At 37.3% G+C, this 26,752-nt stretch overlaps 1 protein-coding gene across 2 annotated transcripts in view; it reads left to right on the top strand.

The window, feature by feature from the left end:
- Positions 1-12,842: 12,842 nt before the first annotated feature.
- The window catches only part of RTL9 (retrotransposon Gag like 9), a 96,881-nt gene continuing 82,971 nt past the window's right edge, over positions 12,843-26,752 (top strand). Inside the window, exon 1 of one of the 2 annotated variants that reach the window (XM_077987362.1) lies at positions 12,843-12,999. The gene's annotated coding sequence lies outside the window, so the exon portion shown is untranslated. The remainder of the gene's footprint in view (positions 13,000-26,752) is intronic. The other variant, XM_028841624.2, reaches the window with a different exon arrangement.

Raw genomic sequence — 26,752 nt, forward strand, 5'->3', positions numbered from 1 at the left:
TTGGGCCTAAAACAGTATTCTGTAAAGCTTAAATTGGTATTAACTATGATCATCTTGATGTCTATGGTAGATAATAAACAAGGTCATACATACAGTAACACAATTATTTAGCATTTCAAGTTGTGTGCTTTATGCAGCAAGTGAGAAAAAATGTTGGAATATTGAAGTTTTGCATAAAAAGTCAAATAGTAGTGTTTTGAAATCTCTATTGTATTTCCTATTAAGGTTTTATATGTTACTTTCCCATTGTTCTTGAATTTGTTATCCTATATATAAACAGAAACATGGATGAGTTAAAAAAAAGTGGACACAGGCTATGAGTAGATTATTTAAAAAGGAACTACATATGGTCATATAATCAATAAACATGAAAAAGTGTCAAATCTCACTAGTATTCAAAGAAATAATAAACCACAATAAGACTATTTTTCACTAATATGATATTGCTAAATATCATTTTTTAAAACTTGCACACTAAGTTTTATTGTATGCTGCTGCCAGTGTATATAAAACAATTACCCTTGTGAAATAGAAATTCATGAAAATTCAGAGGTAGATGTTAAAGACTGACAAAAGTAGAATTTTGTATATCATGGCACATGTGTTACAGGGACAAGTTTTTGTACAGGCTTCAAAAGTGTCTCTCTTAAATATTCACTGGATCATAAGAAGTGGTTTGGGAAACCTTTGATAGATTCATTTTACTACAAAAAGGAACAGACTTTCTGGGGTCTGAAGGGATTTGTACTTGAAGATACTCCAGTCAGCAGAGGGTCATGTTGAGCATTCTGCAGACAGAATTGTTTCAAGTCTGCAGCTGCCTGGGAAACTTTTACGCTGTTGAGCCCGGCCTCCAGCTGGAGCTGTTGAACCACTTTCTTCATAGCGGCGACGCTGGAGGAGCCAGATATGGTGAATGCAAGGGCCGGGCCGATTCGTGGGTGGGTGGGTCGGTGGGTCGCGGGCCGTGGGCCGTGGGTCGGCGGGGCCGCTAAATATCATTTTTAAGATGTTATTAGAAGGGCTCAGGAAAACCAGCATTCCTATACATTGAGGATACAAACTTTCTGGCAGGCAATTTGTGTATTGGTACCTGACATATAGTATTCCCTCAATAAATATTTCTTCAATGAATGGATAATTTTGTTGCTGACATTAAAATAAAATTTCAGACATTTTGACAACGTACCCTGGCATAATGCTCTGAATTCACAAAAATTGCTACTGAATCTTACTATTGGTGGCTCCCAACCTTGTGGAAGTTTATAATGTCCTGCTATTGTTAGCTTGTTTTCATGCCATCTTTCCCCTTTCTTCGAAATGCTCTATGGCATATATATTTGTATTTAAAGTACATCATATATAATTTTGTTTTGAGATATTAAAAAAAAAACCTCATGGTGAACCTCAGGATAATTGTAGCCACCTTAGAGGGTTGCAGATTTTGGGCTGGAAAGCACTGCTTGGCAGCCATCTGTGTGATACTTTTCAATTGTTAGTTCTTCGCTAATTCTAATGTATTCTCCTCACAATGTGAACAGATCTTTTTTGTCAATAAGGAAAGCATAATTTTGTTAATGATAGGTAAGCACCTTATTATCTGTATTTGGCAGGCTTAGACATATTGCTGCCTTTTGGAGAAAAACAGCTGTTTCCAGATGTCATTAAAGCAGGCATTACCACTGACAAAGCTTTCTCACGAAGTATCTTACAACAGTTCTGTGTGCTGTCAGAGCTGCTTGTACCAAAAATTCTGTGGGAGTTAGGGCCCTGTACTTTCTAATTGCTAACTGCTTTGATTACAACCTCCTGCTCAGATACTACAGTGAGTGACATTTCCATCTATACACACGATTCCATCTATACAGATTTTCTTCTCTTATAATCACATGGCTTCAGTGTTATGACACTTCTGATCTTTGTGAATACTTGCTCAGAATTCTGACACTTCCATTAGTAGCACACAGACAGTTTGGACCTGTTGGATATTGACACAATGTATTTTGCTTATTCTGGAAGCATTAATTTTAATTTCTCTTTTGTGAATTTATTTATGTAAATGTAATGATTTGACTACATGGTTACTTTTTTTTTTTTTTTTTGGCATTTCTCAATTATTTTGGCCAGTTTCTCATCCAAAAGAATTATTATTATAGCAACTTCTCAGTACAAAAGATTAATTATTGTAGTAACTTCAGTGCTCTTTTTCCACCAGATCCGCAGTTACTTTGTATTTAATAAGCTTTTCAAGGCTTTGTTGAACTTACTGATTTCCATTTCAGTCTTCTTTTTCATTTATTCTTTCCATACTAGAACCCACCAGGAAAAATTATTCAAAAGCTGGTAATAATTTAGGTGACTTGTTTTTTCTTCTGACCTATCTAAAGCAGTCCCTTTTTGCCTAAGTACTTAGTTTTCCATTCTGTCCCTATAACCTAGAATTCAACAAAACGCTCATGATCCATGCAAACTATGAATTTGCTTTAAACTACACATTTACATACTACATTGTTAAACACAGGCTTTGAGAGAAAAAGTGCACTGCAACTAGAGACTTATGATATTATCTTGGCAGCAATTATTAAAGATTTTTAAAAAGTAAACCAGTGATACTTCCATCTCTTGGGTTATTGAATTGCTATTAAGAAGAATGAGGTAGATTTTTATGGGCTCAAATGGAAAGATATCAAAAATATACTGTCAAGTAAAATTAGAAAATCATAAAACAATATATAATAAGGTATAATTTATGTAGAAATATATATGTATGTGTATGTGTTCTTATGTATAATTCACATTTATGTATATGCATAGAAAAAGGTCTGGATGGATATAAGTCAAATTCTTTTCGTTGTTGTTATCCCTGAGAAAGGGGAAGTAAAATGGGTGGGGAAATGCATGTGAAAACAGGTTTTTACTTTTCACTTTTTGTAAAATTGGAATTTTTCACAAGTATATATTACTTTAAAAAAACTAAAAGCCCCTTATGCCATTTGCTGTTATCATCCCCAGGCCTGAATTGTTAAATGATCAAAAGAAGTTCAGTGATAGGACCTCATTGGCCTTAAAACAAGAAAATAAAAATAAAATAACAACAATAATAGTTGCCATTTGTTCAACAATTATCTTGAGTTAGATATTTCACAGGAATTATCTAATGCATGCCTTATAATAACCCTGAAAAGTAGGTTCTGTACGCGATTAGGTATGAAAAAATAAATCTCAGAGAGATTAATTCGTCAGAGGCCGCATAGCTGGTCTCTTAACCTGTTGAGGCTGCTATATCAAGAATACCCCAGATTGAGTGGCTTAAACAACAAACATTTATTTCTCACAGTTTTGGAAACTGAGAAGTCCAAGATTGAGATAACGGTGCCAGTGTGCTCAGTGTGGTGCAGGCCTTCTTCCTGGTTTTCTCACATGGCAAACCCAATTACCTCCCAAACCCAGTTGCCCTCTCAAAGGTCTAACCTCCAAATACTACCACATTGGAGATTAGGGCCTCAACATATGAATTTTGAGGAGAACAAAATTCAGTTCATTTGTATTTTTATACCAAATTCAGCTGGTAAAAGCAGTTGGGCAGGAATTTCAACATGGATTTATCTGGCTCTTAAACCTGTGTTGTTATTACTGAACAACATAGCCTAATTGCAAGTACATAAATGGAGTTTACAATGGTGCTGGGACTATTTTTAGTATTTTTATACTGTTCTAAGTACTTTTTGTATATAATAATTCATTTATTTCTCACAACAATTCTGAGTTAGGTATTATTATTGTTATAGTTTTATCATCTTAATTTTTCAAAATGAGGAAACTGAGATACATACACATTACTTGTCAAATGTGTAAGTGGCAGAGCAAGGATTTGAATGAACCTAGGCAGTCTTATCATACATGCCACTGCATCTCTAGGGATCATGTGTAAGAAAGTCCTGTATGTGTCTCCCATTTCCCATTCTCCCATCAACGAGATTACGGAAAAGATGACGTATACTGGTAGAACCCAGACTTAATCAAGCTAAATAAAGTTGGGGCTCAAAGAAAGCCTGCCATCTTATGCTTTACAAATGAATTCTTAAGTATCTATACAATTCTCAGTAGGCTATCTTTCAAAAATACTTCCATCTGAAGTGAAATGTTCCCCAGTTTGAAATCCAGAATAAGGTATAGGTCTGTCCCTTAAGACATTCTTGCCCTGTTTTGAGAATATGAAACAGAAGAATTGTGCCATACCAGAGGAGAGAAAATAAAAGTGGGCCTGAGGTTTCCATCTTTGGTGAGGGGCTTCTAGTTTCAAATAAAGTTCACCTTACTCCTCAACCTGATAAAAGGTACCTATAGAGACCCGACGGATAATATCATACTTAATCGTGAAATAGTAAAACTCTTCTGCTAAGATCAGGAACAAGAGGAGGATGTTCACTCACTCCACTTCTACCTAACACTGTACTGGAAGTTCTCAACAGGGCAATTAGGGAAGAAAAAGAAATAATAGGCCTCCAGTTTGGAAAGGAAGAATCCAAATGATATCTATTTGAAGATAGCTTGATCATATACACAGACAACCCTAAAGAACCCACAAAATAATTATTAAAGTAAATAAAAGAGTTCAGCAATTTGCAGGAGAAATATACAAAAATCAGTTGTGTTTCTACACACTAGCAATGAACAATCTGAAAATGAAATTAAGAAAACGATTCCAGGTTGGGCATGGTGACTCATGCCTGTAATCTCAGCACTTTGGGAGGCTAAGGTGGGATTGTTGCTTGAGCCCAGGAGTTTGAGAACAGCCTGAGCAGCATAGTGAGACCCCCATCTCCACAAATAATAATAAAAAAATTAGCTGGGCATGGTGGCACACACCCTGTGATCCCAGCTACTCAGGAGGTTGAGGCAGGAGGATCACTTGAGCCTGGGCAGTTGAGACTGCAGTGAGTCATGATCGCACCGCTACACTCCAGCCTGAGCAACAGAGTGAAACCCTGTCTCAAAAAAGAAAAGAAAAGGATTTCATTGCATCAAAAGAATAAAATAGGAATAAATGTATCCAAGAAAGTATAAGAATGTACACTGAAAACTATGAAACATTTTTGAAAGAAGTGGAAGAAAACATAAGTAAATGGAAATAAATTCCATGTTCATTGTGTGCAGGAGACAATATTGTTAAGATAGCAATACTACTCTAACTAATCTATAGATTCAACACAATCCCTGTCAAAATCTCAGCGGCTTCTTTGCAAAAATTGACATGATGATCTTAAAATTCATACGGAAATGCAAGGGCTCCAGAATAGCCAAAACAATCTTAAAAAAGACATTAGTTGGAGGATGCACACTTCCCAATTTCAAAACTTACTACAAAGCTGCAACAATCAGTATGGTACTGACATAAGGATAGACATATAGATCAATTCAATGGAATAGAATGAAGGGTCCAGGGATAAACTCTTACATTTATGTTTGATAGATTTTCATCAAGGGCACCCAGACATTTCCACGAGGAAAACAGAGTATTTTTAACAAATAGTGCTGAGACAACTGTATCTTCACATGCAAAAGAATGAGGTTGGACCCCTTCCTCACACTATATACAAAAATTAACTCAAAATGGAGTGAAGATCCAAATGTAAGGCTAAAATTACAGCACTATTAAAAGGAAACATAAATGTAAGTCTTCATAGCTTTGAATTAGGCAATACTTTCTTAAATAGGACACCAAAAAGCATAAGCAATAAGAGAAAAAATGATAAACTGACTAAATCATAATTAAAAATTTTAATGAATCAAAGGAAATTAAAAGACAACCCAGAGAATAAGATGTGAAAGTGTTTGCAAACCATGTTTGATAAGCACTTGTATCCAGAATATATAATTCTTACACAACTCAATAAAAAAGACAACCCAATTTAAAAACAGGCAAAGCAAAAGATCTGAATGTACATTTCTACAGAGAAGATATACAAACAGCCAATCAGCACAAGAAAAAGATGTTCAGCATAATTGTTAGAGAAATGCAAACCCAAACCACCATGAGATACCCCTTCATACCCTCTAGGGTGGTTATAATTTTTTTTTTAAAAAGAGATAATAACAAGTATTGGCAAAGATGAGGAGAAAATGGAACCTAAAGGGAATATTAAATGGTACAGCCTCTGTGGAAGATTGTCTGGCATTTTCTCAAAGAGTTAAACATAGAGTTATTATATGACCCATAAATTCTACTCCTAGGTATATACCCAAGATAAATGAAAATACATGTTCACACAAAAACTTGGATATGAATGTTCATGGTTGCGTTATAGCCAAAAAGTGGAAACAGCTCCAATATCCACCAGCTGATGAATGGATAAACAAATGGTGGTCTATCCATACAATGGAAATGAATGGAATACTGATACATTCTATAACATATAATGAACCTTGAAAATATTATTCTAAATGAAAGAAACTAGTCACAAAACCCATCTATTATACGAGTCTATGCATAAGAAATGTTTAGAATAAGCAAATCTATATTGGCAGGAAGTCGTTGGTGGTGCCCTAGGGGTGGGGTGGAGAGAGGGTTTGCCAGGTAATGGGAGTGGCTACTGATGGGCATGGAGTTTCTTTGTGGGGTGATGATAATGTTCTAAAATTAATTATGGTGATGTTTGCACAAGTCTTTGAATATACTAAAAGCCATTTAATTCAACACTTTGAATGGAGAGAGCATATGGTATGTGAATTGTTTCTCAAGAAAGCCTCTAAAAATTTCACCTTGAGTTACTCATGCAGCTGCCAAGTGTGATTAGAAGCAGTGGCATAATTAATAAGCAGTTCCCCTAAGACTTTCAGATAGATAGCTGTCACATAAATTAATTCACCCAACAAATATTTATTGAACATGCACTGTGTTAGCCACTGAGAACCAAACAGAGAAGGTGTAAAAAAAAAACTGCCACCATGAAGCTTACATTCTGGTAGAAATATTAACAAAACTTATAGCATTTATTATTCACTTACTACAATGCCAGGCATTGTTGTAAAACTTTTATATGTCTTCTGATTTCGTCTTGGTAGGTTGCACTTTTCTAGGAATTCATCCATTTGTTCTAGGTTATCCAATTTACTTGTGTATAGTTGTTCATAGTAGTATCTTATGATATTTTGTATTTCTGTGGTATTAGTTGTTATGTCTTCTCTTTCATTTCTGATCTTGTTTATTTGAGTCTTCTCTCTTTTTTTCTTTGTTAGTCTGGCTAACAGTTTGTCAATTTTATCTTTTTTAAAAACAAACTTTCAGTTTTGTTAATGTTTTCTAATTTTTTTCATCTCTATTTTGTTTATTTCTGCTTTAATCTTTGTTATTTCCTTCCTTCTGCTAAGTTTGGGCTTACTTTGATCTTCTTTTCCTAGTTCCTTGAGGTGTAATGTTAGATTGTTTATTTAAGAGCTTTCTTCTATTACGTTGCAGGCATTTATTGCTATAAACTTCCCTCCTATGACTACTTTTGCTGCATCCCATAAATTTTGGAATGTTATGTTTCCGTTCTTATTCCATTCCGTTCTTGTTTATCTCAACATATTTCAAAGTTTCCTTTTGAATTTCTTATTTGACTCATTGATTGTACGGGAACATATTGTTTAATTTCCACATATTTATGAGTTTTTTAAGGTTCCTCCTGTCGTTGATTTCTACTTTCATGCCATTGTGGTCAGAGAAAATAATATAATTTCAATCTTAAATTTGTAAAGACATATTTTGTGGCCTAACATGATCTATCATGGAGAGTGTTCTATGTGTACTTGAGAATGAAAGAAAAGCATAAAGACCCTACCAAAATCTGTTAGAACTGATGAACAAATTCAGTAAAGTTTCAGGTTACAAAATATGCAAAAATTAGTAGTATTTCTATATACTAACAATGAACTATCTAAAAAAGAAACTACGAAAATCCTATTTATAATAGCATCAAAAAATAAAATGTTTAGAAGTAACTTTAACCAAGTAGGTGAAAGATCTGTATAGTAAAAACTATAAAATATTGATGAAATAAATTGAAGAAAACACAAATATGTGGAAAGATATCCCATGCTCATGCATTGGAATAATTAGTACTATTAAAATTTCCATACCACCCAAAGTGATCTACAGATTCAATGAAATTCCTGTCAAAATTCCAATGTCATTTTTCACAAAAATAACAACCTAAAATTCATATGGAACCAGAAAAACTCTTAATAGCCAAAGCAACTTTGAGTAAAAAGAACAAGGGTGAGGCATCACACTCCCTGATTTCAGCATACAGTCAGCCCTCTGCATCCATGGGTTTTGCACCTGTGGATTTGACCATCTGTGGATCAAAAATATTACCAAAAAAGTGTCTGTACTGTACATGTACAGACTTTTTTCTTGTTATTATTCCCTTTAAACAATATAGTATAAGAACTCTTCACATAACATTTACATTGTATTAGGTATTATAAATAATCTAGAGATGATTTAAAGTGTGCAGGAGGATGTGCATAGGTCATACACAAATACTATTCCACTTTATATCAGGAAATTGAGCATTTGTGGATTTTATTATATGTGGGACATCTTGGAACCAATCACTTATGGATACCAAGAGATAACTGTATATTAAATAAAGCTATTGTAATCAAAACAGCATGATACTGGCATAAAGACAGACATATCAACCAATGGAACATGATAGAAAGCCTAGAAAGAAACCCAAGTATTTATGATAAATTGACTTTCAACAAAGGCGCCAAGACTATACGATTGGGAAAGGACAGTCTTTTCAATAAATGGTGTTGGGAAAACCGGATATCCACATGCAGAGGAATGAAACTAGACCCCTATCTCTCACCAACTCAAAATAAATAAACTTGAACATAAGACCTGAAACTGTAAACCTACTACAAGAAAATAGGGAAAAAGATCCACAGCATTGGTCTGGACAATGATTTCTTGGCAACAAGAAAAATCAGAGGCAACAAAAGCACAGACATAGGCGACAAAAGCAACATTAGACAAATGAGATTGCATCAAACTAAAAAGCTTTTGCACAGCAAATGAAACAATTAACAGAGTGAAGAGACAGCTCACAGATTGGTAGAAAATACTGGGAAACATACATCTGACAAGGGACTAATATCCAAAATATATAAGGAAATCAAACAATTCAATCGCAAGAAAACAACCTGATTAAAAAATGGGCAAAGCAAGAGTTCAAGACCAGCCTGGGCAACGAAGCAAGACCCCTGTCTCTATACATTATTTTTTAATTAGCAGGATGTGGTGGTACACACCTGTAGTCCTAGCTACTCAGGTTGCTGAGGTGGGAGGATCTCCTGAGTCTGGAAGCTGGAGGTTGCAATGAGCTGTAATTGTGCCATCACACTTCAGTCTGGGCAACAGAGCAAAACTCTGTCTCTAAACATTTTTTCTAAATTTAAAAACATGGGCAAAGGATTTGGATAGACATTTCTTAAGAGTTGTGAATTGCCAACAGATATGAGAAAAAAAATGCTCAACATCTATAGTCATCAGGGAAATGCAAAGTAAAACCACAATGAGGTATCATCTGTTAAAATGTCTATTATCAAAAAGATGAGTGATAAGCGTTGGTGAGAATATGGTGAAAAGAGAACCCCTGCACACTGTTGATTGGAAGGTGAATTCGTATAACCATTTGGAAAATAGTATAAAGGTTCCTCAAAAAACTAAAAATAGAATTGCCGTATGATACAGCAATGCCACTTCTGGGTATAAATCCAAAGGAATTGAGATCAGTATGTCAAAGAGATATCTGCACTCCCATGTTCATTTTAGTATTATTCACAATAGTCAAGATGTGGAAGCAACCCAAATGTCCATCAACAGATGAATAGATGAAGAAAATGTAGTACCTATACACAATGGAATACTATATGGCCTTAAAAAATAAGAAAATTCTATCATTCAAAACAACGTGGATGGAACTGGAGGATATTATGCTACGTGAAATAAGCCAAGCACAGAAAGACAAATATTGTGTCATCTCCTATGTGAAATCTTAAAAAGTGGATCTCATAGAAACAAAGAACAGAAAGGTGGTTACCAGAGGTTAGTGGGGAGGAGGAGGGCTGGGGAAAGGGAAGATGTTGATCAAATTATATAAAATTTCAGTGAGACTGGACCATAACGTTTTTTCTGTTTGTTTGTTTTTGTTTTTGAGATGGAGTCCTACTCTGTTGCCCAGGCTGGAGTGCAGTGGCACTATCTCAGCTAACTGCAACCTCCGCCTCCTGGGTTCACAAGCGAGTCTCCTGCCACAGGCTCTGCCTCCTGGGTTCAGGCGAGTCTCCTGCCACAGCCCCCTGAGTAGATGGGATTACAGGCATGTACCACTACACCCAGCTGATTTTTGTATTTTTTTAGTGGAGATGGGGTTTCACCATGTTGGCCAGGCTGGTCTCTAACTCCTGACCTTAGGTGATCCACCTGCCTCAGCCTTCCAAAGTGCTGGGATTACAAGCGTGAGCCACTAGGCCCGGCCAACTAGAGGAATAACTTTTAGTGATGTATTGCACTACATGGTAACCACAGTTAATAATAATGTATTGTATATTTCAAAATTGCTAAAAGAATAGCTTTTTAGTGTTCTTACCACAAAAGAATGATAAATTAGTGAGGTGATAGATATGTTCATTAGCTTGATTGAATCTTTCTATAATATATACATAGATCAAAACATCACATTTTACATCACATATATATATATACACACACCTTATCATTTGTCAATTAAAAATAATTTTGAGAGGAAAAAATAATATTTTGTATGTATTATATTTAACGCCCACATCAACCTTATGACATATAATATTATTATTCTCATTTTACAGATGGGATAACTAAAGCTCAGAGAATGAAGTTACTTGCCTGAGGTTGCATGGTTAGCAAGAGAGCGGAAGGAAAATGGAATCACTTCTCCCTGATTTTCGAGTCTGTGTACCTAACTACTACATTATAAATTTTGCATTCTTATATTAAAATATTGAAATGAGTAGCTCAATGAATTTAGCATCTATTTTTAAGCATTTTTGAGAATTACTTTTCAAAATTCTTCATTTCTGTCTTCTTTTTTCAAACCAATTCATTAGTTTGAATTTTGCAAATAGAAAAATGAGAACTGAGTATGTATACATTAGCTTAGATCTATTAGTATAGATCACACATATACATGAAACTTAACACTCTATTTTTGAAAGATTTAAATGAAAATTTAATAAAATTTTTAGATAAGTACATGGGAAAATCAAGTGTTTGGTGGTCCTCCAAAGTAATGTAGGTGTATCTAATATGTTGCACAGCAAGTGTTGAGTGATATATATACATAAAATCAGAAAAGAAAAAGTAACCGCTTCATAAATCTTATAAATTGTGCCTTTTTACACTTTTTAAAAATATTTCAGCTTTTAATTTATTTGATTAGAAGCATTTGAGAGACTGATTTCTTGATATGAAATGCAAGTACACTCATTAGTGATCATGGTCAAGACCAAATGGTCAGTTTCTGCCAGCAAACGATTAGCTTTGATGACAGATGTGTAAACCAAAAATAATTAAATTATTTGGTAATCATTCTTCCTTGCTGTAGGCATTAAATAGTATTAGATCTTTAGGCATGAAATATATTTAATCCAGTTGTTAGATATAGTTACATTTTCAAAGCTGGATGAATCTTGTATTCTCACTGAGTACAGTTCTTCAACTGATGTGTCAAGGATGATGCTTGTATCATCAATCACAGGAGGGAAATCCTCTGTGATTAATGCGTGGAGGAGAAAATACTATGCTTTTCCCTGTGGGTGCAGGGCATGTTTCTACACACCCACATTGTGTGGGAGGCAGAATGGTTATACTTGCCCTTCTTGGATTTCTTCTCAAGGCAAGACCCTGGCCTCATCCTCCAAATGCATGTTCCAGTCCCTCTCTCACATCAGGGGTGCTTATGACACTGACTTGGATAACTTTTGCAAAATATACTTGCCTGGCCCACTGTCTCCCCATTGGACATTTGCTTCATGAGGAGTATCATTTCTAGGGTAAAGGCAAGGATTTTGAAACAAAAATTTTTTTCTTTGCCATTTTTTCAGAAGAATCATATTTAATGAAATTAAAAATAAAAATAGGTGATTTTGATGTTCACCCTAGGCTAAGAGGACCACTGCTGTCTTTGAGGCATTTACAGACATATGGAAATCTGACGCATACTTAGAGTTGTGGGTTCTTTCTCTGTAACTCTTTTGAACTGGGCATAAACCTCAAATGGAGTGTAAAATGCAGAGTGTTGTCAACTTATCACTCCAAGAATATTTTTTTGCACTTTTTTAGTTTGGAAGGGTCAAATTGAGATGACAGAGGAATAGTGGATAAGAGCTATAGTGCTATTAAATTACATTCTAGAGTTGGGAAAATCGAGACCCATAATCCTAGGAATTATTAATGATAAGAGCTAACACTTTCTGAGTGCTTGCCACATGCCAGGCCCTATACTGAATGCATCATGTCCATTTTCTCATTTGATCCTGACAACCACCTGTGAGGCCTCATTTTAAAGACAAGCAAGCTGAGGCTCAGACCTTGGATTTGTCCAAGGTCACCCAGTTGGTCATTTACAGAGCCCTGATTCAAACTCTCTTTTGCTTGATTACAAAGCCATTGCTCTAAAAGATTAGATTATACCGTCTGTATTTGCTTCTGGGAGCTTATGGAATTCACTCCTATCTGTTCTCACAAGGAACTCTATTGGGTTTTGAAAAAGGCTGAAGAATTGAAAAGAAACTTTGTAGGCTGGGAAACATAGTGTCCTTTGAGCAGTGAGATAGGCTAAGCTCAGAGGACTGGGTTCTGGAATGTGGAAAGGAGACGTGTCCACTGGAGAGCAAGTCAGAACTTTCGTGAGCCCTGCTCCAGGTCCCAGGAGAAAGTGCCAGCCATGAGGATTGGAGTATTGCCTGGTAAGGAGAAGATTATTATTTTATCTAACATGTTCTTCTATAATGCTCTATATGCTAGGCACTGGTCTGCACTGCTCTAAGCACTTTATAAATATTAACTCCTTTACATCTTATAACACCTCCCTGAAAATAGGCGTTATTATTACCCCCATAATACACATGAGTAAACTGAGGTTCAGAGATGTTAAGTAACTTGTTCAAGGTCACACAGCTGGTTAAGTGCCAGAGCCAGGCTTTGAACCTAGGCAGTCTGGATCTAGTGGCTGTGTTATATTGCTTCTCAACAGAAACTTGATTTTTCTTTCTTCTGTGTTCATCATCCTTTCTCAATCACTCCTGGGCAAGTCTACTTTGCTAGCAAATTTCCCTTACCCCTTTGGCTTTTTTTTTCACCCATGAATCCTCTAATGTTTTCTGCAGCTTCTTTGATCTCATTCTTTATCCTCCACACTGCCTTCTTTGGCATCACTCATGAACGACATGCTCTTTTCATTTGCCAAATATTTTTTCCATAAATTATCCCATCTCAACTTGGGAAGTCACAATGGGAAGTATTGTTCCTATTTTGTGAATGAGGCAACTAAGGCAAGCAACTTTCCTGAAGTCTCACACAACCATCTAGTGGCAAATTGGACTAGAATCCAGATTCTCTGATTCTGAATCTAATGTTCTTGTCCATTGCATCATCTGATGGAATTTATCTATTCATTAATTTGTTTATTCATTAATATTGTAAAAATATACTGAGTGTCTTGCTGTATGTTAAGGCACTGGCTGCAAAAGTCGGTATAAAAATTGTTGCTCTTAAGCAACAGACAACACAATGAGATAAGGTCTCACCATAAAAAGTTAAATAGCAGCACATATACTAAGTGCCAACTGAGTGGTCTGGTCACATCGTACAAGAATTTTGATGCTGGCCATGTAGCATCAAAGACCGCTCTATGAGAAAGGTGAGACTTGAATTTGGCATAGAAGGGTACTTAGAACTTAGAGAAGAGAGTGGAGCAGCACTTTCCAAACCGTGGGAATGGTGTGCATTAAAGCAGTCCTTCACAACCTTTATTGTGTCATGGCATGCAGAGAAAAGCATAGTATTTGTAAAGCACACTAGGATGAATGGAGGAAGCAGTTTGACATCTAGAGGCAAGCATCCTAGGAGTTTCAACAGCACTGCCTCTGGGCTCAGCTGAGGAGAGAGGAGAAATCTCATAGGCTTAGACACTTGTAATATGTTTGGGAAGGTCTGCACTAGGTATTGGGGCACACTGTGGTCATGGTGGGTCTAAAGACCACTGACAAGGTCACAGGGATGAAATGAAGGGAATTTCCAGAGAAGCCATAGTAGATACCATTGGAAGGAAAAGTTATGGGCAAATGATGAAGGGCTGTTGAATTTTATTCTGTGGACCTACAGAATAGGTAGGCAAAATATACATAGCACTGTTTTAGAAAGATTCCACTGGTTTCCATATGGAAGATTAACTAGAGGGAAGAAGAGTAGTCAAGAGGCTATTACTGTTGTCTAGATGGGAGGTGATGTTATCTTGAACTAGATTGATAGTAACAGAGACAGAGAATGGTGGGCAGAATTGAGTTATATTTTGAAGGTAAGAAAGTCAGGGTTTGTTAATGGAATTGCACAATGGAGAGTAGAAGGGAGGTGACAAAGAGGATTTCAAATTTTCAAGTTTGAGCAAATGCTTATGAATAGTGATGCCATTCTCTAAGATAGAGAGCCCAGGAGAAGTAGAAAGTTTTTTTGGAGGGAAAGGACAAATGAGATGATGATTTTCAAGTTGACGTTTGGAAGCAAGGAAACCAGTTAGGAGGCTATTTTAAAAGCCAAGTAAGACAAGGTGAGATCCTGGACTATAATGGTAGCAGTGGGAATGGAAGGAAAATGGTGAATTGAGAGACATTATATAGGAAGAATTGACAGGATTTTGTCATGGACTAACTTCTGGAGTTGAAAGGTAGAGGAAGGTTTAAAGCCTAAGATCTCTTCTGTCCTTCATCTTCTTAGTGATGCTCTGATCTTCGTGGCTTAATATACTATCTATTTGCTGATGAGTCACAAATCTGTATCTCCATACTTATATGCCCAACTGCCTGCTGGACATATCAACTTGCATGCCTAACAGGTATCTTACCTAATAGTAATAGTAATTTACCATGTTCAAAAATGCCCCTGCCCACCACCCCCAATAAAACCTGCTGCACTCACAAAATCTGCTCCTCACAGTCTTCGCCAACTCCCTAAATACCAATTTCATTCTTCCAGTTGCTCAGGCAGAAGACCTAGGAATCAATCTTGATTTTTCCCTCTTTCATATCCTAAATTTATTTGATCAGCAAATCTTATTGGTTCTACCTTCAGAATATATCTAGAATCTGACCATTTTTTCATTGCTACTATCCTGGTTTATATCACAATGATCTGCTTCCTGGATTATATTGCACTAGCCTCCCAACTGTTCTCCTTGCTTCTGTTCTTGCCACCATCACTTAAGTCTATTATTCTCTCACTGCTTTTTGGAACCAGGATAATTTTATTATGTGAATGTCAGATCATGTCATTCCTCTGCTCAAAACTCCTCCAATGGCTTCCCATCTGACACTCAGTAAAAACAAAACCCCTCATAATGGCCCATCATGCTGTATACAACCCAGATATTGACATATTCACGTCCTTCAGGTGATGGATCAAATATCCAACTTGGTAAAATCTTCTCTGACTACCATATTCAGTATTGCAAGTGCCTTCTCGCCATTTTCTATCTGCCTTCCATGTTTTATTTCTTTATACTTTGAATACTACCAGATGATATGTGTTTATCTATTTATTTGTTTATCATCTATCTCCTTCTGCTAAAACAGGAGCTGGAAAACTTTTTCTGTAAAGGTCCAGATAATAAATATTTTAGGCTTTGTGAGTCACGCAGTCTTTAACACAACTACCTACCTCTATTATTGTTATACAAAAGCTGCCATAGATGAGCATGACTGTGTTCCAATAAAACTATATTTACCAAAACAGGGGGCAGGCTAGATTTGGCTAATGGACCATAGTGTACTGACCCCTCCTAGAATGTAAATTCCAGGAGGGCAAGGACTTTTGTTTGCTGCTATATCTCCAACATCTAGTATAGTACCTGGCACATAGTAGGCACATGATATATTTTACTGAATGAATGAATCAGTGGGAGATTGGAGAGCTGTGGAATAAAAAATATATATAACAGAGTCATTGATGGTGCAGAATCCTGAGCAGAATCTAGCTTTGGATGGGTTTGCGGCATATCAATTCTCGTTCCTTCTTTTTCCCCTCATCCCTACACTAACAGTTAAACTTGTCATATAAAGTAAAAGTTGCTTTCATTGCCTGTGCAACTCTCCTGATGTGTGAAATTTCATCTGACTTCCTTTACTGTTGTCATTTGTCTATTTAACCCTCCTGACTCAGACTCCCGCTAATAACAATAATAACTCAAATACTCTGTACTAAAACCAGAACGCTGAAATCAGTATTTTTAATTAATTTGAAACAACTGCTAGCAATAGCTTCTATTGACAACTCTACACTTTTCAACACTTAATCATATTCTGAAGTACTCCCAGAAGCTAGGCAACTGTTACTGTTATGATATGAGTTGTTATTTTCCTTCCATGCATTTAATGTGAATGGTTTGTTCTGAAAAACTTCAGCTTTCATGTACTCCTAATGGTAAGAATCACATGGTAGGAAATATGATAAATGAAGTATTTACCAGTTCTTACTGACTATTCTTTCATACTTCCCTGGATCTCTTACAGGCACTAAAGATATCCTGTAGTTATATGACTTCCTATTGAAAATGCACATTCATTCATTCATTATTTTATATAGTCTTCCACACATTGTTAACATTTACCAAACATTCACTATGTATGTGGTATTGTGCTGGGGGCTTTATATATATTTATTCATTTAATTCTTATAAAACACCTAAGTGATATATACTATCATAATTTTATAGATGAAGGAACTGAGGTACCAAAAGCTGAAGTAATTTGCTCAAGGCCCCACAACCAGCAGAAAAGGAAGTTAGTATTTCAATCCAGGTCTGCCTAACTCTAGAGCCAAGATTTATCCATTGTTTTTCATCACCTCCACAAATATTTACCATATGCCATGCAGCACACTAGGCAGTACCTACAAGGATGAATAGGGCATGATCTCCTTAGCCTTCCAGAGGTAACACTAATTGGGGCTATATGGATGGGAATGCAGTGTCAGATGCAGAAGCTAAGGAATTTTCTGTTTACAAACAGGTGGGTGAGAAAGTAGACACAGCACTGTGAATTTGTGGAGTTTTGAAAAATGGACCGAGGGCTACAGACTGAGAGTGAATAGGGCCACCAACTCTAGAATTAAGGTCAACCGATAGGGTAGAAACATGCCATTCTCAGGGGCTTAAGCTGACAAAGAAATTGCCCACTGTAGAAATGAGATTGGCTGCCCACAGAAAAGTATTTACTGATAGATAAGGGACCTCCCTATATGTCATTAAGAAGTAATGCTCTAAAATGTAATCAGTGGAAAACACAACTGTAGCCTTGGAAATGCTATGGCTGGGAAAGTCCATATAACTAAGACGGGGTTCATGATATTGTGACATGTACAAACAAGTTATTTGACCATTATAGAAAGAAAAATAAAAATAATTAGAAAGAGAAGTTGCTTTTATTACTCTGTGCCCTGGCCTACTGACACATTTATTGGCTTTCTGATAGGATGATGGATGGATGCAACAGACTGAATAAACTACATGACTCCATCTTTTCAGATCACCCAACATAATATACTATCTCTTCACTCACCAGTAATAACAGTCACCATACAACTAGTGCCTACATTGAGCCAAACACTTTACATAAATTATCTTATTTAATCCTCAAAGCAACTCTATGATATCATAGAGTTCTATTATTAGTTCCATTTTCAAATGACAAAACTGAGGCTCAGAGAGGTTATGTGACTTAAGCCCATAAAACGAAATGAGTGGTATATTAGTTTACTGTGACTGCCATAACAAATTGCTACAAACTTGGTGGCTTAAAACAGCAGATATTTATACTGTCACAGTTCTGGAGGCCAGAAGTTCAAAATCAAGGTGTTGGCAGGGCCATGCTCCCTACACAGGCTCTAGGGGAGATTCTGTTACTTGCCTCTTCCTAGCGGTTCCAGGTGTTGCTTGGCTTGTGGTAGCATCATTCCAATCCCTGCCTCTGTCTTCAGATGGGCTTCTTCCTTGTCTCTGTGCCCTGTCTCTTATAGGGACACTTATCATTGGATTTAGAGCCCACCCTAATCCAGGATGATCTCATGTAGAAATCCTTATCTTACATACATCAATCAGCAAAGAGTCATATTCTAAATAAGTCCACATTTTGCGGTTCCAGTTGGATGTAACTTTTGGGGGCGGGGACACAATTCAACCCACTACATATAGCCTAGCTGGGACTTTAGCCTATCTGACTCCAAAACTCTGGCTCTTTCCACTAACTAAAGCAGGCTGCTCCCACCAAACAAACAGCCTTTTGTCTTTATTTGGTTTCCTAAGTAGATTTCCTACTGGGATTTATGAAGATGAATTAATCAATTGACATTTTGGCTTCCAAATTATTGCCTTATAAGTTTAGGTTGTGTGAAATTTGTCCTGTAGAGCCTGATCAATCCCTGGTTAAAATGGACAAAATTGAGTTTTGGAACCTGTGAAGCTGATGAATGGATCCTGAGGACCAAAGTCCATTTAGAGTGTAAGCATCCCACAGCCTACCAGCCATACTAATTTCTTGACTATATATGTGACCATAATATAATGGTATAGCACAATATTCTGAGTCTACAGAAGAATGTCTAATCATCTAAGAGCTTACAGGGTGAATTTTTATGTACCTTTATATCATATCCAGAAATATTCCCAGTAGTGCCTACTGTATTTGTTCCCGAGCCTTAGCTCCCTGCATCAAGTCACAAGGAAGATGTCTCTAGGAGTTCATTATCACATTAAGACAAGGATTCTGTAGAAAAATGGGAATCTAGAAACAGTAGGGACTTCTTGTACCTCTACATCAGTGTCTTTGCAGGGCAATTGCCCTAGCTGACCAGTTGACACTGTCCTGCTCACACCTTAATTATGAATAAAATATTCCTAGGGATGTCTTTCTCAGATTGTGATCAGTTTGTGGGCCACCTATTGTGGGGGTCCACTGAGTGACACCTGGGGAGCTAGTTAAAAATGTCAGTTTCCTGGTCCTTGTAGTAGGCCTACTGAGTTAGTATATCTGAAGATAGGGTCAGGAGCCTGTATTTTAAAACAAGATTCTGGAATAATTCTGATACACATTCAAGTTTGAGAATCATTGCCTTCTGGTGAAATCAGGCTTCCATGACATTGAAATACAGAATAAACTCCAAATGTTCATTTGCAATTCCAGCCAATAATCACTCACCATATTGCATTCTTGCAGCATGATCTGTATGCTTTAGTTCATGTGACAATATCATTTCATATGACTTAATTTAAATGAAAGCAAAGGCAGTTATGGCAAGATTTCTTAATCCTGCTCTCCTGAGACAATTTACATAATAACTTTTGGGGAGAATGCAATAACCTCTCTCTAATATCTTAAACTGATCTCTAAGGTTCCTTTTGGCTCCAACATTCTGATTCTAAGAATGTTCCTAGGGTTTCAAATCTGTTTGTGCAAAACACATTGCTTGTTACAGACTGAACCTATTTTCCTTCTTCCAGGCAAGAAATTTCTGAAGAAAATTAGTTGCTCATGATCTTTCTGGGTGTTTTCTAATAACATATACCTTCTCACAATATTAGTACATAGAGTGAGTGAGGTAATATATGCAAAGTGCCAAGCATAGTGCCTGACACAAGGAAGTGGTTAGTAAATACGCATACTGCTTCCAGTGCGTTGTGACAATACTATCTCTTGAATTATTGAAAATATAACATCAGGAAACTTCAGCTGAAAACTAGGGAATTAGCTGTATTGACAATATTAGGTTTATTTGGCTTTAGGGGAACTAGATAGAACCGAGATAGAACCGAAATCTCTGCGGACTGGCTCAGCTGCGGAATAGTGAGATGGCCTGGGGAGGACATGTGTTGGCTCCTGCCATGCATATTGTCTTGGAGAAAAGCTGCTGTGACTCTGGCCCAACAAAGGTTTTGTCCTAAAAGTCAGCTTCCAATCCCCAACATGCTTCTTAAGCTAGCATTTCTCAAAATGTATTCCATGGAGTACTAGTTTCTGAGGATCAATGTTGACAGTATTATGTAAAGAGCTCCATGAACAAGCAATGTTACAAACCACTGGATTAGTCAAATGTGGTCTACTGGCTGCGAGAATATTCAGAGTCCTTAATAGGTCAACAGATAATGTGAATCTCCAAAAACTAATGAGGTTACTGGATTTAAAAATTTTTGTGACAGGGATGGTGGTGAGGGACTAGTGGTTCTGAGAAATGCAATTATGAGAACACTACTCCAATGTGACTAGTGACTTGCTAACAAAGTGACTTGCTAACAAGAATGGACACTTTGCAGCCCTTACATGATAGAAGTTAAGAGAACAATTATATGCTAAACCACAGAGTGCTGACCCTCAACTCCCTAGTGTCTCCATTTTCTTCTTTGCTCAGCTTAGATTCTATATCCATCCTTAAAGTCACTATTTAGCTTACACCCTAGCTTCCCTGGGCTCTCTCTGCTTTCGTGTGATTGGAATAACAGACATCCAATCGTTGTTAAATCCTACTCTCTGTATTCCCAACCTGCCCCAGCACCTGAATGAGATTGGATAAAAGCTTATAACCGTGCTAACCAGTCTTGCTTAGATTCATGACCACTAACTTCAAATGGGCCCTTAGTACTATCCGCTAACTTCACTACAGTTATTTCATCCATTCATTCCTGAATGCTCCTGGATGACTGTTTTACATCTTTCCTTTCCTCAAACTTCCAACACTTCTTTCTACATTTTCCCTTTCAGCTGCTACGTTGCTTCCTATTTCACTGAGAAAATAGAAGTTGTCAGAAAAGAACTCCCACCAACCTATTTGTATTTGTATCCACACACTCTGCCTTCCCTCTTGTCACTGTGAGTGAACTGTCTGGGATTCCACTGAATGCTGACTCCTCTACTTATGCACTAGATTTTATTTCTTTTTGCCTAATCAAGGTCATTACTCAAGTCATTCACTCCTCCCTCATGACATCAATTTTTCTTTCATTGAACAACGTCTTCAATGTTTAAAAAATCTGTTCTTTTCACCCAAGCCACAGCCCCATTTCTGTCTTCCTTAGAGCAAAAATTCTGGAATGAGTTGTCGCTGCTCATTAGTTCCAATTTCTCTCCTCTCATTTTCTTTTGAATCCTCTCCAGTCAGGCTTTTGCCATCATCACTCCACCAAAATGATTCATATCAAGGTCAACAATATCTCCTCAGTATTAAATTCAATGGTCATTTTACGATTCTCATTTTTTTTTTTCACCCAACAGCGCCATTTGACACAGTTTATCACTCTCTCCTTGAAACACTTTTTTCTTCCACTTGGCTTCCAGGACACCGTGCAATTCTTGGCTCTCTTTCTACTTCACTAGCTACTATTTCTTAATATCCTCTACAGGTATGTCTTCATTTTCCTGATAACTAGGTTGTCTGATTGGCATCTCAACTTGAAATTATCCAAGGCCAAAGTGACTATTTTCCTTATACCTGCTTCTCCCACAGCCTTCTTTATCCATTCTTCTGGTTATTTAGGCCAGCCTTGGAGTCTGCCTTGACTCCCTTTTTCTCTCACACTCCAGATCCTATCCATCAGCAATACTTTCAGCTGAATAGTTCAAAATTTATTTATTTAGAAATAGCATCTCACGCTGTCACCCAGGCTGGAATGGAGTGGCACAATCATAGCTCACTATAACTTCAGGCTCCTGGGCTCAAGGGATCCTCCCACCTCCGATTTCCCAGTAGTTGGAACTACAGGTACTCACCACAGTACCTGGCTAATTATTATTATTGTTGTTATTGTTATTGTTATTATTTTGTAGAAACAGACCTCTTGCTTTGTTGCCCAGTCTGGTCTTGAACTTCTGGCCTAAAGTTATTTTCCCACCTCAGCCTCTCAAATTGTTGGGATTACAGGTATGAACCACTGTACCTGGCCTAAAAGTATATTTAGAATCTGAACACGTCTCTACTGCTATAACCTTAATCCAAGCCAGCATCATTTCTTACTTGGATCATTACAAAATCCATTAAACATGTAAATCAGATCATGTCATGCTCCTGCTCAAAACCCTCTGTGGCCTTTTATATTGTTCACAATAAAAGCCAAAATCTTTAGAATGACCTACAGGATTCTACATGAGCTACCTTCATTCCTATTACCTCTCTGACCTCATGCCCCGCCACTCTCCTCTTTGATTACTGAGACCAGCCATATGGCTTACTTGCTGTTTCTCAGACATACCAAGAAAACTCCCAGAGGTCCACTGCTTTTCCCTCTAACTAGGATGTTTCTTCCTCATAGAGTGTCATGCTTACTCACTTGCTTCTGTCAAATCTCTGTGCAAATGACACTTTATCAGTGATACTTTCTTTACCATCTTTTTAAAAAATTGCCACTCTCTGCATGCTTCCTACCATTTTACCCTGCTTTATTTTTTTCTCCATAGTACTTGTCATTTTCTGATATAATAATATTGCTTGTTTATTGTCTATCTTCACCACTAGCATGTAAGCTTCAGGAAGGCAGGAATTTTATTTTGTTGCGTGTATCCCCAGTGTGTAATGTGGTGGCTAGCACATAATAGATGCTCAATACATTTCAACTTATTATAATAAAGAATGATTCCAAGTGCAATAGGAATTCCAAGATTCCTGGCATCTTCAGATGGACACAGATATCCTTCATCATCTACAGCAATCCCCCTTCCAGTGCCAAACTCTGTGACACTGCATGTCTGGTAGTGAGTTAATCTTTACATGAGGACTTCCAGGAAGTTCCATACATTCTTAAGCAAAGTACTCCATTATTGAAGCTATTTAATTCCTAAAAAGATCTTTGCGGCCGGGTGCGGTGGCTCACGCCTGTAATCACAGCACTATGGGAGGTTGAGGTGGGCAGATCAGGAAGTCAGGAAATCAAGACCATCCTGGCTGACAGAGTGAAACCCCATCTCTACTAAAATACAAAAATTCAGCCAGGTGTGGTGGCACATGCCTGTGGTCCTAGCTACTTGGTAGGCTGTGGTGGGAGAATCACTTGAACCCAGGGGGCAGAGGTTGAAGTGAGCAGAGATGGCACCACTGCACTACAGCCTGGGCAACAGAGCAAGACTCTGTCTCAAGAACAAAAACAAAAACAAAAACAAAAACAAAGAAAGAAAGAAAAGAAAAAGAAAGATCTTTCCCAAGGGTCCTTTTCTGATACATAATATTTTTTGAATAGGTATTAGGTATACATGATACAAAGTGCCAAATGTTCAAACAGCAAGTAGTGAAAAGTATATTCTACCACCTCCCGCTACTACCAACTTATTCCAAGCCACCAGCATTTTTAAACCGGAATTAAGGCACAATTTTTTTTAGAAACAGAAGTTAGATGATGTCACTCCTCTGCTGACATCAGCCTGGGGCATGTGATCACACTCAAGGTAAAAGCTAGAGTCTCCCTCTGCCCCCAGACACCAAGATCCCTTCCTGGAGGCAAACACTCTTACTAGTTTATTGTGAAATTTTTAGAGATAGCATATATATTATACACACATACCTCTGTGTGTATAATTCATTTTTAAGCTGTACACACTATTTTTTACATTTCTTTTTTCTCACTTTATTCTACCTCATTCTTTTTAATAGCTACAGTTGTATCAGTATGGCTACTGTATTCTCCAGAGATTCTTAGTCTGGAGTCCATGTATGGGTTTCATTGGGTCTATGAATCTCCTGAAACTGCATGTTGACAGCTGTGTGCATGTGTACGTGTACATCTTTTAGCAGAGCAGGCCCATATCTTTGATCAGATTGAAAGGAATCTGAGACCCAAAATGTGTAAGAACCACTGTATTGAGTCTGAATCTGCCTTCCTGAAACACCTACCCTTTAGCCCTATTTCCACTTTTTGGAGCAGTTCTGTCAGGACCTGGTACATAGAGGACATACAACAGGTAACTTGTGAAATGGATGAAGGGACAACATAAAATGAATCTATTCTCTCTCTCTCTTTTTAATTTTTTAAAAAATTGTTATGTATTTATTTATTTTTAAAGACAGTATCACTCTTGTCACCCAGGCTGGAGTGCAATGGCACAATATCGGTTCACTGCAAACTCTGGCTCCCAGGTTCAAGTGATTCTCCTGCCTCAGCCTCCCCAGTAGCTAGGATTACAGGCACCTGCCACCATGCCTGGCTAATTTTTGTATTTTTAGTAGAGACAGGGTTTCACCATGTTGGCCAGGCTGGTCACGAACTCCTGACCTCACGTGATCCACCGCTTCAGCCTCCAAAAGTGCTGGGATTACAAGCGTGAGCCACTGTGCCCGGCCTATTCTCTCTTCTTTATGTTAGCTTTTGGTTAGCCTGAGGAAACCATCATTTTCTAAGTCATCCCTTTTCTAAAGTTAATGACTTAATTTTCTTAACTTTTCCTAATTTGACCTGGTTTCCAAACCTGTAGGCTTTCCCTCCATGCTCTAATGTGGGTTTCTTCCTCAAATGCCATCGGGGCAAGTTGATAATTTTAAAAAGTGAAGTGGATCAGATGTGAGACAATGGCAAGTGGTGGGACCTGTGGAGTCCACCTGGCGAAGATGTTCACATTCAAACTCACGTATAACACATCCATAATCAAACAAAAAATATTTTCAGGACAGTTTTGGACTATGGGCAGGCAGCTTGCAAATCTAAAAATTTGGACCTCCTACAGTTTGTTGATACTCCTTTCACATCTTCTGCACTCTATCAATTACTTTTGTCCTCCCCATAGGCCTGACAATTTAATCAAACTAAGGTAGTGCCTGCATCTCAAATACCCCTTAAGATTCCTTGCTATTATTCCCTTGCCAATATGGCTCTCTCTGTATAAAATGCCTTTGTGGAATATTCTTTATTTGCCCCTCAAGATCCACTTTTAAAAATAGACTATTTTTTAGAGCAGTTTTAGGTTAACAGCAAAATTGAGAGGAACATAGAGAGTTCCCATATGGCCCTTAAAGATCCAGTTTTCACCTTTCTTCACCCTCTTTGTGTACCTCCCAAGACTGACCTTTATAGACTGCATTAAAAACTATTTTTAGTTATTGTGGGTACATAGTTGGTGTATATATTTTTGGGGCACATGAGATGTTCTGATACAGGCATGCAATGTGAAATAAGCACATCATGAAGAATGGGGTATCCATACCCTGAAGCATTTACTCATTGAGTTGCAAACAATCCAATTACAGTCCTTAAATTATTTTTAAATGTACAGTTATCACTGGCTATAGTCACCCTGTTGTGCTATCAAATAGTAGATCTTATTCATTCTTTCTATTTTTTGTACACATTGACCATCCCCAACTCCCCGCAGCCACCCACTACCTTCCCAGCCTCTGATAACCATATGAATTGGCTTCCTTGTCCTCTGAATTCTTCTTGGATATGGCCAGTGTAAGGCACTAACAGGGAATTGGAGATCAGAGACAGGTTAAAGTCTGGGTATTTCTTCTCCTGGCTCCCTCTTTATGGAGTGCGTGCAGCTTGGCTTCAGCCTGTTAGAAGGATCTGCTGTGAGTATAGCTACGGCTAGGTTCTGGTTAACTGCTCTCTCCCTTTGGCTCTTCAGGTCTCAGGGTGGTAAGCGCTCTCTGGGGTGCTTCACCATCCTTTCTGCTTTCCCTTGACAATGCTCACACTGTTATAAACAGTCCCTTCATTAAACTCCACTCACTTCCCTGTTGAATATGCCCTCAATTTCCTACTAGATCCTTTACTATTACAAATGCCTTCAACTCCCTTGTGTACTTGGTATATTCCCCATTGTTAAGGTCCCAGCTCCTGGGACAATGTGGTGCATTCCTAGATATCATTTCCTCTGAGAAAGTTAACTATTCCCCCACCTCCTTGAGAACATTTTTTACAACACCCTGTGTTTAGATCTTGGGTTTCTTATCATTGGGAATGAAGCCTATTCATTATTGTTTTCTCAACTCCTGGCCAAGTAGATGTTTGGTGAGTATTGGTTATCTTTTTTGCTTTGTGAGGAGGATATAAAATCAAGGAAGGAGGATATTTGCTTTTTATTTATTTCAAATTATTTGATTTTAAAAGAAACGCCTACACATTATTTTTTTAAAATTAAAATGAAAAGAAAAAAGTAATAAAAGTGGCACTGCCCTTCACATCCATGCTAGAAGTAACAGTGGTAATGGTTTTTGCTGTGCGTCCTTCCAGTATACTTTTATGCACATAAAGGCTTAAGTTTGTGTACATAAAATGTAGACTCACATATTTTTCTGTTCCTTGCTTTTTTTTTTTTTTGCTTAACAACACGGCTGTATTTCTATATCAGTCCATGTAAGTATACAGACCTACTTCGTTATATTTTATGGATGCACTGTATTTCATTTGATGAATTTGCTGTAATTTATTTAACGAATTATCTATTATTAGTTTATCTAATATTTTCACTGTTAAAAGCA

The sequence above is a fragment of the Macaca mulatta genome, chromosome X (assembly GCF_049350105.2).
Source record: "Macaca mulatta isolate MMU2019108-1 chromosome X, T2T-MMU8v2.0, whole genome shotgun sequence".
In the NCBI taxonomy this organism is placed as follows: Eukaryota; Metazoa; Chordata; class Mammalia; order Primates; family Cercopithecidae; genus Macaca; species Macaca mulatta.